Below are 14,665 nucleotides of genomic sequence, written 5' to 3'. Positions count from 1 at the left end.
GTTGATAGCTGAGCCTCACTTTATCATTTAGTCCAACACTTAATTTTTTAGGCCCAGTTAAAAAAAAAAAGGAAGAGGAATCTTTTCTTTCAGCTGGGTTTTTGCACTGCAGTCACTGAGAGGTTCCTTTCTCTGCTGGAGAGGATTTTTTAAGCCATTACCTTTAATCAATACTATGTATTGGTTCTAAAACAGAAGAGTGCTAAGGACTGGCAATGTTGGTTAAGTGATTTGCCCAGGGTCACACAGCTAGGAAGTGTCTGAGGCCAGATTTGAACCTAGGACCTCCAGTCTCTAGACACAGTTCTCAATCCACAGAGTCACTTAATTGTCCCCAACTGGAGAGGATTTTAAAAATTAATTTATTAAAGCATTTGCTTTCTTCATTTGCAAGTCTATTCAGCTTAACTAGTGGTTCCAATGGAAATGTTAATGAAGGCCACACATTGATATCTTATTTACACATTCTGTAATTTATCATCCACTAAGGACAGAACTTGATATAAACTCAAAGTCAACAAAGCTATGTGGGAAAGAAGGAAGAGTTTCCTGCTACTGCAACTGACTCTTGAAATAAGCTTTGGGTCCCAGCTGTGTGACCCTGGGCAAGTCACTTGACCCCCATTGCCTACCCTTACCACTCTTCTGCCTTGGAGCCAATACCCAGTATTGACTCCAAGACAGAAGGTAAGGGTTTAAAAAAAAAAAAAAGAAATAAGCTCTGGGGAGCTCTCTGAATGCCTTTAAAAAGACAGTAAGTTTTCATTTGTCTGGGGCACTTGAAGTGCATACAGTACTGTGATGAAATGACCTCTCAAAGTTCTCTCCTTGCCTGTAATCCTCTTAGTAGGAGCTTATATATTACCCAAAGTACTAAAATGTTTTTTTTGGGGGAAATTCCTTGCATTCTTTCAACCTCTGCCTCAATTTCTTCATTCAGAAAATAGAAATAATCCAACCTTTCATGCTATATTTAAGGGTCTTGTGAGAATTCAATGATACAAAGTAGGCAAGTGCTTTGCAAAACTGGAAGCATAATACAGATGTCAGTTGTATCTGTGAATATAAGATTGCATTAATGTAGGTTATTCCTCTGTATCACAGCACATTCATACTTTCTCATCCTGACAGATATTTGTTGCCCAAAATGTTAGTCAACCATAATTGCTAATGAATCAGGCATTCTGCTAAGTCCTAGGGATACAAAGAAAAGTTAAAGCATATCCCGTCCTGAAGGAGCTCCTATTCTAAAAGGGGAGACAGAACGTAAATAACTAGCTACATTCAAGATATAGAAAGTGAATAGAAAACTAATCTCACAGAGAAAAGTATTAACATCTGGGGTAGCAGGAAAGGTCTTGTACATAAGATGGAATTTCAGCAAAATCAGAAGAGAAGTCAAGGAATCTGAGAGGCAGAGTTGTCTTTGGGGAAGTTTAGAAAAGGTACAGATGAGGGAGATGAAGTATCATGAGTAAAGAAAAGCAAAGAGGCTACTATAGTTAAATTGCAGAGTAGGAGGGAGTCAAATATAAGAAGACTGGGAAAATAAAAGGGATCAGGTTGTAAAGAGGCTTGAATATCAAACAGTATACTTTATATTTGGTCTTTGAGGTAATAGGGAGACATTGGAGTCTCTTCAGCAGGGAGGCAAAATTATACATCAGGAAAATCACTTTGGAAGCTGAGTAGAAGATAAGTTGCAGAGTGGAAAGATCTCAGAGAGTTGGAGGAATTAATACATTATTGATAATGTCTGTGTAAGAGTTCATGAGGCCCTCAGCAAGCTTGGTGGTTGAAAATTCAATGGAAAATTATAAAAATATCTTGCATTTAAGTAAAACATGGAGTAAAAACTTTAGGTACTATATTGTCCTTTCAAAGGTGACAAAAAGGGGGGCAGAGTCAAGATGGCTACTTAGAAGCAGCAAAATCCAAGTCCTCTGTGAAAAACCTTTCCACATTAATCAAAAACAAAGTGTTTTGAAGGTACAGAAAACCAAATCTAACAACAGGGCAGAGCTGGAGGACCCTCCTGCTCATCTCAACTTAAAAGGTATGCAGGTTTAAGGAAAAGGAAGAAGGAAAGACCCAGGACCCCTGCCCAACCTACTGTGCTGAGTTTCCTGCAGTCACTAGAATTTTGTTTCTGTTAATTCTACTTCTATGAAATTTTTTTTGATACTTTGGTATGATCTTGAATAGGTAAAAAAAAAAATTAGGTAGCATTATCATTTTCACGTTATTGGCTTGGCCTATCCATGAGCAATTAATGTGTTTTCAGTTGTTTAGAACTGACTTTATTTGTATGAAATATTTTGTAATTTTCTTTATATAGTTGCTGTGTTTGTTTTGGTAAGCAAAATTAAAAATCTTTTATATTATCTAGAGTTAATTTGAATGGAATTTCTAGAGTTCTCTAGATTTATCATCAGGTTATCTTCAAGAAGTGATAATTTTGTTTCTTCATTGCCTATTTTAATTCCTTCATTTTTCCCTCTTATTGCTATAGCAAGCACTTCTGGTTCAATATTTAATAAGAGTAGTAATAATAGACATCCTAGGTCTATACCTGATCCTGTTGGTAAGGATTTTATTTTATCCCCATTAGAGATAACAGTTGATGATGTTTTTATATAAATTTCATTTATCACTTTAAGATGGGTTCCATTTGTTCCACAGTTTTTCAATATTTTTTATAAGAAATAAGGGTTGTATTTTGTCAAATGCTTTTTCTTCATCTACTGAAGTAATCATGTGGTTCTGTTCATTTCATTACAGATGTGATCAATTATACTGTTGGTTTTCAAAATATTGAACCATCTTTGTATTCCTGGTATAAAATTCACCTAATCAAAGTATATGATTCTTCTGACATAAGGTTTTGATATTCTTGATAGTAATTTATTTAACTTTTTGATGAGTGTGTGTATATATATAAAGAAGGAAGGAAGCAGAGTAAGTTAGATGAAAACAAAAGGGAGGCATAGGAAAGAGAAATACATGGAGAGAAGAGAAAAAGAGAAATAGAAAGGAGTAACTACCTCTCATGAAGAGATAAATAAGTGGAAAATAGAGTGGAGAAGATGGAGAAGGGATGGCTATGATTGAACCTTACTTTTATCGGAACTAGTTCATTCCAAAAGTTGGAATCATACCTAAACTCAGTTGGCAATAGAAACCTATTTACCCTAAAAAAATTTCTTTGCAAAAAAAAAAAAAAGACAAGGATTGATAGATATTCATAGAGCACTTACTTGATAAACAGTTCATAAAATATATTGAAATACTTTTTTGGCACAAACAGACATAATTTCATCAGTCAATAGGCAAGGCTAATAATAGGTGACACACCAATGGATTTTTAATATTATGAAAACTGTTAAGCGCCAGGCAATAGAAAATGACTGAGATCCACATGTGGGATCAAATGAACCTCCATGCTTGACATATACATAAATACATTAACAAATAAGTAGCAAACAAATGATTGTGATTGAATCATGTTAGTGGAAGTGAAAGGATTATGTTGACTACTGAGGTCATTACCTCATAGTAATGATTAATGTAAATTATTCAGAGGAATTAAAGAGATTTTGCCAAATATCACTAAAGATTTTTTGAAAATTAGCACCTACCAAATATTAGCATGATAGAATTATCTGGCAGATAGAATTACGCCTCCATATTTGACATTTGAGGAATCCCTATTTCAAAATTACTGGCCTCGAAGTAAACTATAAAACAACCAGTAAACTGTATAATTGGATCATTTTCAAAGTAAACTTGTATCCCTCCCAAGAATCCATACATAACACCAAAATTTAAGAAAATATTTAAGAACAATGCTTTTAATAAATTTTTATCAAATTCACAATGCCTAATTTATACAAAATAAAAGCTATTAAAAAAAGACCTACCATAACAATTCAAAAAAAAATTTTTAACTTAAGATTTTTATTTATCTAGCAATTTCAAAATATACAAATTTCCAAAAGGCATACCCTGTTTACAAGCAGAATTTTTTTTTGTTTTGTTTTAACCCTTACCTTCTAATACTGTGTATTGGTTTTAAGGCAGAAGAATGTTTAAGGGCTAGGCAATGGGAGTTAAGTGACTTTCCCCAGGTCACACAACTAGGAAGTATCTGAGACCAGATTTGAATGTAAGACTTCCTGTCTCTAGGCCTGGCATTTCTTTCTTTCTTTCTTTCTTTCTTTCTTTCTTTCTTTCTTTCTTTCTTTCTTTCTTTCTTTCTTTCTTTCTTTCTTTCTATCTTTCTTTCTTTCTCTCTCTCTTTCTTTCTTCCTCTCTTTCTTTCTCTCTCTCTCTCTCCGTGCCATATATATATATTAAATTATAGGTTTTTGGCTATGAAAATAACATTAAAAATAAATTTCAAGTATTACAAATAAAAACATTCTATAGATGTGGTTCAATCAATTTCTCCTCTTCCTTAATTCTTAAAAAGAGTTTTGCCGCCTTCAGGATAGTATAGGGGGAATTAAAAAAAAAAAAAGACAAACAGCTATATCCCTCAAACAAATATACAAAGTTCAGAAAAATTCATGGAATTCAATGGAAGAGCATAAGCTAAGCTTCAGAAATTGTGATGGAATGCAAATGGTTTCACTTGTTTCAGAATTCCAAGAAGGATTAATATTGGTTCTGTGGGTTATTCAAGTTTTGTATGGTTACCTCCTAGAGCAGACAGTTGGGCAGGGCAGCAGAAGTGGAAGTAAGATGCTCCTCAAAGGTGAGGCTTTTTGGTGGGTTCAGGTTTGGATAGTGGAATAACACTATTGCTTCATTAGTAGGTTAAGCCCATTCTTTGCTTCCTCTGACTTTTCCCAAGGTATGATTACTGTTTCTACATTAAAAACAGATTCTATATGGTAACCATAGGCTACAAGTGTCAGTTTCAATACTGTGTGGAAAGGACATTTCAAATATGGCATTTCATCTTCACTTATCTAGAAAATATGCTAAAAGGCAAGGCATGACACTTTGATGGCAAATCACCAACACATTCTCTTGTCTCTCCAACTCTATGATCATTGGTTCTAAGCTCTAAACTAGGTCTTGTTAAGACTCTACAGTACAATAGTTATAATACTATTTGTCCTGAGCATGAAGAACATATTCCTGAGGTTATAACCTTGATCTCATCATCATCTCTTCACACACTCCAGCATCAAGTTCATTGAGTGCCTTCCCCTGTTCATGAAGTAGACTGAAAACTTCCACTGTTTGGATGAGATGGTCCTTTTAAGTTGGATGGTCAATATTCTAAGATCTTTAAAATTCTGCTCTTCAAGAAATTTGCCACAGACAGTGGAGAACTTTTTTCCCCAGGACAGACAGGCCAGAGTCTTCATCAATCCTTCCTTGGATGTTGTACTCATTCTCCCCATGTCAACACATGTAGATTGTCCAGAGCTATGTTCAACAGGTAATAGACCATCCTGCTCTGGCTATACTCCTAGACAAATCATTGACCAACTTCAAGCACCTTAATTAGTGACAGATGTCTATCTTTATTTTCTAGATCAAAAGGTTGGCAGGTGTCTTGATAGTAGCTGATTCTCTTCATGATGTCTGTCATGGCTTCTGCTGAGCTGCATCTTTGTATATGGGCCTTGTAAATCTTGAAATCTCTCAGACTTGAGAATGTTAAAAATTTCCCCATCAGGGAATTCTTAATTGGAACAAATTCCCTACTGAGAAACATTCCCCATTTTGATGTGAGAACTTGCCAGGATCAGAAATGGGAGGACCTCTATTCCAACCATACTTAAGACTGCTTTAGGGGAAAAAAACTTCTTGCTAAACAATGAAAGTACTTGGACCCATGCTTATAATAAGGCAAGGAGTTCTTTGAGCCAGGCCTGTTTTTAGAATTGATACAATGGGATGCTAGGCACCTAAAAGGGTTGGGCAAGTTTTCTCTTGATGAGATTAATTGACTCAGCTGTGTTTTCTCTCGTTCAGACTTACTGAGATTTGGTCGACTTAGCAGGAATTTAGATGGGCAGTCCTTTGGAAAGCGTCTACAGTGATTGGTAGATATAGGGACTTAGGGGAGGTGACATGGGAGAAAAACCCCTATATAAGAAAAATCAGAATATCTTGAGAGGAGCCTTTTAGAGAAATCCTTTTGGAGGATCTTTGATGAGGATCGCTTGGGAAGAATCTCTTGAGCAAGGCTCTGGAGAAGGGAAGCTCTTGGAGGACAATCTCTAAAGAGGTCTTGCTAGAAGGCTCTCTGGTGAAGTCACCTGAGATGGAGCTGTCCTGGTGTCACTAGAATCCTTGTTTAGTCAGACCTTGTTGTGAGTGTTAAAAAACTGACTGATTTCTCTCTTAAGACTCAGGTCTAGGCCATATTGGCTTGAGGCCCTTCATACTTATTCCTTTCTTACTCTCTCTCTCTCTCTTTCTTTGATTACTCATTGTATTGTTAATTAAAATCTCTATAAAACCCAATTGACTTGGGTATTTGAATAATTGGGAATATTTCCCTGGCGACCACCTTATATTTGATTTAAAAACCATTGTAGTGAAACGTATTTCTCCGGTCAAATTTACTCACCCTCTCATATCTATCACAATTTATATCTTCCACCATTTTAACTCACTACAAGTTAAGACTTCAACCATTTTAAATCTCACAGCCTGGAGCATTTAACTTCCATAATGTTGGAGGTGACCATAGAAGGGTCATTACACATACACACACACTCGAGAAAAAACACTTTAAAATAATTTATTTTGCATAATCAAGGATCATGGATCTTCCCTCTTTTGTGGTGTTGGCAACATCAAAAACTGCAATATATCCACCTTCCTCTTTCAGGTACAACTGGACATTTTTCAAGGCACTTCACTTAATGCACATTTCTTCCAAACTCTCATGTCCTCTTCATTGTGAACACAAAAGAAATTAAAACTATAATCCTTCACAGCTGCCCTGCAGTACTCCCCAACATTAAAGACTTTTGTGGGGACATCAATTTAATTGAGGTAGCATGTCAGCTTCTTGGACATGTAAGTCTTTCTTCTGTCTGGAAGTACAACCAATATCAATCTCTGTTGCAGTATTGGTATAGGAGATCTAGATAGCAAAGGATGGTGATCGATAGCAATCCATATCTTTTGCATCCAGCTCTGTGTCAGCTCCTTAGGCATCTTCACTGCAAAGTCTTATGTGATACTACCCAAACTCACTAAATTTTTAGATTAAATTTGGAATCAAAAGACCTTGAAAGACAAATCGGGGAGTGGTAAAGATATTTACAAGTGAATAGTCATTGTACAATCTTTTAAAACAATATTCCCCACCCCAGAAAATTTTACAAAAATGAGCCTTATAATGCAAAGGCAAAGACTCTGAAACTGACTTTCAGTTTAAATCATCGCACCCTCTCAGAGAATGCATGAGTGATATTCTTGAGAGTTCCACATATAAGGTAGTGGGCTCAACTCCTGAATTCATAGCTTGGTAGATCTGGTTATAGATGCTACAAAGACTTTGAGAAGCCCCAAGATGACTGCAAGCAAACTAGTCCCCACCCAACATTTTTGCCTAAGAGCTTTCCCTGCCAGAAGCTGTCAGGTTCCCAGGTTTCTCTTTTTCATTTCACTCTCTGGTACTGCCTCAAAATCATTTGGTAACAGAACATATTGCAAATAATTCATGATGTCAACTCTGATAATGAAATTGTATCATGAATATGTTCAATGATTTCTTCAACATCCTGTATCCTTATCCTTGAATTCAACCACATTTATTAATTATTGCAGACAAATGTGCAATAATTCATTGAATATTAGATAGAATTATAGCAAAGCAGCTATGTATATTAGAGTTTGCAGGTTAGAGTGGTTTAATTTTGTTTTGTTTCTATGAGATTTTTTTTCCTAGAAGTGATGTGTATAGGTCTTTTTTAATGACAAATTTGCTTTCTGTGATCATTATTTTGGGCAATTTTCTTGTTCTAATCCGATCTTTTTGTTTTTTGTTTTTTTTCTCAGCCCCATAAATACTTAGATTGTCTCTGTATATCCTGCCTCAAGATCATTATATTTGATTCTATGAAGATCATTCTTCTATTGTTATTATTTTTTTTATTTCTCTTCTTCAGGATTGTCCTTCTCTGCTTTATATTTACATTCCCAATAAGTTATTCTTTTCTCTTTCTTTGTGAGGATCTACATTGTAACTTCAAATATTTTTCTTCTTCTGTTCTAATTATTTCTGTAGTGTGACCATGGAAATGTGGGTTTCAAGACTGTGAATTGCCAAAACTGTAAAGATAATTTTTAGCGTCTTGTTTTAAATCAAAAATAAGTGGTCGCCATGGGAAAATTTCCCCAATATGAAAATACCCAAGTCAGCTGGGTTTTATGGAGATTTTAATTAATACAAATGAAGGAATTAAGGAAAGGGAGAGAGAGAATAAGAGAAATATAGTAGGAAGGGCCTAGGCCAAATGGCCTAGGCATGAGCCTTAAGAGAGACTAGTCAGTCTTTAATCACTCACCACAAGATTTGTCCCAAGCAAAACTTCAATCCTTTGCTGAAATCCTCCTAACCCAGCTCCTCCAACTAACTCTAAACTCCAACTAACTACACTCCACCTCGAGCTCCTTCCTTTTAATGAAAATTTTCTCTTGTGTCACCTCCCCTAAATTTTCACAGCTATCAATCAGAGTAGATGTTTTCCCCAGGACTGACCATTCTTAGTTCACTTCTTTTTTATCACCTTATCTGGGTAGACTAAAACTTCTTTTGTTAAGCTTACCTTTTGTAAGTTGCTTGACCTTTTAGTGATTAATTTAACCTTTATATGTACTTGGCTCCCTTTTTTATTAGATCTAAAAATAGACCTAGCTTAAGGTTCTAGCTTTACTATAAGTATGAGTTAGGGACTTTTTCATTGTTCCATTAGGAGTTTACAACTTTTTCTTCCCCTAAGGTACTGTCTGAGCAGGGTGGAGTAATTTTAAACTTCCCAATACATTCCTGATCAAGTACCTCCATTGTTTAAATGGGGAATAGCTTAACCAAATCTTTTAAGTTATAGTTTGAGCAATTTTAAGATTCACAGTAGTGTAGGACATGAATTCCAATTTTACAAATCTGATATCTTTTAATCCATTCAAGAATACAGATTTTATGATCACTAGAGAAAGTTTATCAATAGTACTTGGAGAGGGAACCTGGATTAATCAGTTTCTGTGGTAGGCCTGAGGGATATTTTATCCAGTCCAGTTACTAGAGCATGGTAGGAATTGATTAAAGAGATTCTGAACAGACACATCAGTGGCTAGTGAATAGATTTCTCTGCTGTTATATCATCAAATTGTTACCATGTTTGAGCTCTTGGTGTCCTAGATCATGGATAAAGCAGAAATTGTTTTCTCTTGAACATAATTCCTTTTTTTAGAGGTTTGAGATATATTTATGATTGGGAAAAAATATTTAGTCCTCCATCTTGTTGGTTACATTACTAACAAGTCAAATTCAACTGTTTTGATTCCAAATTTGGTTCTCATTCAAATACATCTCCATGAATCATGAACACCGGCAAAAAAAAGATTTGGTGACTGTAAGGGGTAAAGTTAGTTTTATTTACTGAATATATTATACTTGTGGTCACCAGGAATTAATTCAATCCCAATAAAATACTCAAGTCAGTTTGGGATTTTTATGGTGGTTTAATTACAGTAGAGGGAAGAAATTAAGAAGAAAGAGAGAAAAGAAATTTGTAATTCTCTGGCAATCCAGATAGGAGTTCAGAGGGCTAGGCCAAAGGGCCTTCTCAATCTAGATTGGCTTCCAGCCATGAGACCTCCTCCGAGATGAGGGGCCTCCTAGGAGATAAAGGGAAAAAAAGAATCGGCCTAAACCACTCACCAAGCATTCTAAGGATACTGCCACAAGCTCCCAACACTGAAAGAGCCCCATGTCTCTGAGAGAGAGAGCTGGAGAGAGGAAGTAATGTGAAATATATAGACCGTTCTTTACATCACTTCCTGCGTCTCACATGTACCAATGGTAGCTTAACCTTGACTTAGGACAGCCCAGGAAGTCTGTCAGTTGTTTCTTATTTGTCACTTGCTAGCACACTTTGGTCATAGGCCATCCTCCTCAACACTTAATCCTTAAGTAGGGATGTATACATTCCTGGTTGCTAGAATTTTAAAGACTAATCAGGGTGGAGAAAATTTACAATTCGCACCCATTCACTTGTATCCTTTTCTCTTTGTAAATATTAATGGGTTGCAAATAGGTGTCCCAGTCATTAACCATTAGGAGTCATAATGCAACTGATTCTCCAGTTTTAAGCTGCTGAGAGCAGAAAGTTTATTAGAATCCAAAATAGATGAGAATGTGTGCTTTGCTAGAAGAGAATATCATTATGATTTATTATGCTTTTTTCTCCTTCATCCTGTTTGTGTTAAAAAAAAGTAAAACAGGTCCTCTTCCATGAATAGGAAGGAATGGTTATCTTTCTGTTTCACATGGGCTCTACATGACTTTTATAAACAGTGCAAAATTTGCTGCTGCTAATTAGTCAAGGAGCAATTAGTCCAAGCAAATTAATTGCTTGTATTTAATGTGGAATTTCAGACCTTTTAGCTTATGGGATTATTTCATGACTTCTGACTTACCATCTTCAAATAAAATGAACTGGTCCATGGCAAAATTAAAAAAAAAAACTCATTAAATGATTGCCTCAAAATGTTTCATTCTTCCTTCTGTTAGTAAAGCCTCAGCTCTTTGCTGAAATGACAGTTAGTCTTGATCTTTTGCTTTCAGACTTGTTTTGTCAGTGCTGGGAAGGAAGTTAGTCAGTCTGTCACCTCCTAGAAAGACTCCAGAAAATCATTTAGTCATCTAACTCCAAAAGTGCAAGAAAGGATTGTGAAAGGTGATGAAGAACTTTTTTAATATTTGTTTTTTCTTAATTTAAACTAAGTGTTTGACACTTGATTGAAAGCCTTCCATCATGCTTACAAAAGGGAAAAAAAAACAAAAAAATAATATTTTTAAGTATGTGATGAAATTGACAAATATAAATTATGATTATATGCCCATAACAAGAAACCAAAGGAAGACTCTATCTGAAACATTTGTTTTTTAAAGTTTATGTAAGTTTAATACAATAGTTCCTACATTGGCCTGCTTGCATATGTCTCCTGAACTTCATTCTGCCCATTGGATTGATCAGGCCTTAATTAATCAGTCTTTAACTTAATTAGTCTTGGCTTAGCATTAAAACTTTTATTTTAAATGGCACAATTTATAAATCATCAAAACTGAAGGCTTTGAAGGAACAGAGGAACAATAATAGTAGCCTACCTGAACATATAATGGATTTCCTCTGCCCCTCCAACCACTGAAAACTAGTTGAGGCATGTTATTCCAGAGGCATTTGCTTTAAATTATGAGAGAAGGCATGTGATCATGTGTGCCAAATTATAAAAATTACATAGTGATATTTTGTTAATTATACATGATCTCACAGAGGAATGAATTCATCTGACTATAAAGGAAAACAGAATGGAAAAATCTCCTATGTCTTCTGTCCTGTGAGGCCATGCTCCATAAATGACCATATTTCGCCAAAATATAGTAGAAAAATAAAAATAAATTATTATGTGTAAATAAGCTGATTATTGTTTTTCCTCAAATCATATGTGTAACCAAACCAAATCTGGATGCTGCATATAATATTAAAAATATAAGAGAGATGAATCTTATTCTCACACTAATTGGCTCTGTGTCCCTGAGCACATCACTGAGTTTTAGATTCCTCAATAAAAAATGATACGGGTGAACTAGATTATCTTCAATGTCTATTACAAAATTGATAGGTTATGATTCAATAACAGACCCACTACTTTGCTATCAAGTGTACCTCAATAATTGGTATGTAGAAAATCATTTTTAAAACTCCACCTATCTTTAGGTTAACCTTAATATTATATATTTATATCATATTCCACCATAATATTACATATTAAAAATGTTGGTTATATCAGAAGGTATCTTCTTTCTAGGTCTTAGAATCCAGAAACCAGAATCTTAGTTTTGAGTCAGAGGACCAAGATTTTAAACCTGAATTTAAACACATATTTAGAACTTAGAATGGTGAGCTTCAGAAGCTAAATTTTTTCTACAAAATAAAAGACACCTTTGTTTTGTACTTGATATCCTTCATTCTCTGACTTTAACCTTTCATTTTGGACTGATGACAAATCACCTTCTTTTCAGGAACTTATGAGGTTTCAGTTAAACTAGCTTTCTTGTTCCTCCTAATGGAATTATATTTCATACTCACACAATCCATCATGCAAAGACTATTGAAACTAAATCAGAATGTTTTTTTTTTCTGGGAATCCTTCTTCCACTCCACTCCCAGTAAAATATTATAGCCCAGAGGTCAAAAATTATTATCTTCATATCCCTGGTAGAGTTCTCAAAACTTCATAAAACATAATTAATACTTGATGAATTGATTAGTTAAACAAGTTACCCTGAACTTCTATCAGTATTTCCCTTTGATAAAAATAAAATTCCAAAATGTTCCTTCTCCTAATTTTCATTTAAAAAAAATGAATGTGAGAAATAAGAAATGCATGTAAAAAAAACTTTACAGTATTTTTCCATGGATATATGAATCATGCTCTTTCCCTCCCCTCCTCACATCATCCTCCTCTATCCAATGAGCAATTTCACTGGGTATAATGTTCTCCTCATTTTGCTCCATTCCTTATATGTAATTGATTTAGCTCCTTATAAATTTGAATAATTAGACCTTTGTCAGAGGTTTTTGTTATAAAGATTTTCCCCCCACTTTGTTGTTTCCCTTCTAATTTTGGTTGCATTGGTTTTGTTTTTAAAAAAACATTTTTAATTTAATGTGATCAAAATTATTCATTTTACATTTTCTAATATTCTATATGTTCCTTAAGAAGTGTTAAATTTATTTGTGGTTGGATTCTGAATATATAATATGTGGTCACCAGGGATTTAAATTTCTAAGTTCCAAATGAATAACTAAAGTAAAATTAATTTATGGTGGTTTATTTACAATAAAGGGATGATATTAAGGAATGAGAGAGAGAAAACTCTGGCTTCCTCTGAGCCAGTCAGAAATTTCTAAGCCCTAGCCAGGGGAAGAGAGTCTCAAGAAGATGGGCCTTTCCTGGAGTCTTCATGCCTCCAGAAAGGTGGAGTAACTAAGTCACCTTTCACTCACCAATGATGACTGTCTAAATGAAAAGAAGTCTGAGTGTCTGTCTTCTGGTTGTTCCTCAAGTGTCTGTCTCCATTCTTTCCTCTGAGTCCAACTCTGAGCCAAAGATCCTTCATCCAACTCGAAACTCGAATGGAATATATCTCCTCTTCTGGCTTTTCATCCTCTTTTTAAAGAATCTTTTTCTCTTCTTTCACCTCCCCTAAATTTCACGTCTAACAATCATAACAGATGATTTTCTCTAGGACTGCCCACTCTTTAGTTCTCACATTCTTTAGTTAGATTATATATTTTTGGGTTACTTAACACCTTTTTTAGTAACTTCACCTTTTGTAGTTACTTAACACCTTTTTGTGCTTAAAATGTGTAGATGTACTTAAATACTGAGTTATAACCTTTTTGTAGATTAAAATCTAAAAATAGATTGTAGATTACAATTCTAGCTTCACTATAAAGAAAGAACTAAGTACCTTCATTGTTAAAATCAGGAGATTACAAATTTATCTTTACAATAAAGGAAGAGCTAAGTATCTTCATTGTTACAATCAGGCAGGAGATAGCTAAATCCAATCTTCACAGGAGATTGGTCAATAGTTTTCTTTCTCTGCTTTTGCTCTGCCTGGATTTGAAATCAATACCATATTTTTGTCAGAAAAAGAATTTGGTAGAACTCCTTCTTTGTTTATATTGTCTAGTCCTATTTATTAATTCAATAGTTCATTCACTTTCAATTTTATTAATTTCTACTTTGATTTTTAGGATTACTAATTTAGTTTTTATCTGGGAATTATTAATTTCTTTTCTTTCTAGTTTTTTAACTTGCATGCTCAATTTATTGACCTCTGCCCTCCCTAATTTGTTAATATATGCACTCAAGGATATGAATTTCTCCCTTAGTACTGCTTTGTCTGCATCCCATAGATTTTGATATTTTGATATGCTGTCTCCTCATTGTCATTCTCTTCAATGAAATTATTAATTGTTTCTTTGATTTGTTCTTTAACTGATTTTGGAGAATCATATTATTTAATTTCTAATTATTTTTATTTGCCTCTCCAAGTGCTTTTAGTAATTATTATTTTTATTGCATTATGATCTTAAAAGGTTGCATTTATTATTTCTACTTTTTTGCACTTATTTGCCATGGTTTTATGCCCTAGTACATGGTCAATCTTTGTGAATATACCATGTGCTGCTGAATAGAAGATCTATTCTTTTTTGTCCCCATTTATTTTTCTCCACATATCTATTAACTCTATTTTTAAAGATTTCATTCACATCTCTTACCTCTTTCTTATTTATTTTTTGGTTTTATTTATCTAGATCTGATATAGGAAAGTTCAGGTTTCCCACAAGTATAGTTTTACTATTTATTTCCTCCTTAAGCTCCAGTAGTT

At 34.4% G+C, this 14,665-nt stretch overlaps 1 protein-coding gene and 1 pseudogene across 1 annotated transcript in view; one reads left to right on the top strand and one right to left on the bottom strand.

Moving 5' to 3' along the window:
- MALRD1 (MAM and LDL receptor class A domain containing 1) overlaps positions 1–14,665 on the top strand; it is a 1,015,998-nt gene that overhangs the window by 952,774 nt on the left and 48,559 nt on the right. The gene's annotated exons all lie outside the window — the stretch shown is intronic.
- On the bottom strand, positions 4,702–5,798 carry LOC100618188 (6-phosphofructo-2-kinase/fructose-2,6-bisphosphatase 3-like; annotated as a pseudogene).

Source organism: Monodelphis domestica, chromosome 5, assembly GCF_027887165.1.
Source record: "Monodelphis domestica isolate mMonDom1 chromosome 5, mMonDom1.pri, whole genome shotgun sequence".
NCBI classification, from domain to species: Eukaryota; Metazoa; Chordata; class Mammalia; order Didelphimorphia; family Didelphidae; genus Monodelphis; species Monodelphis domestica.
The sequence above is the reverse complement of the archived record's forward strand: the minus strand, read 5'-3'. Positions and strand labels throughout refer to the sequence as shown.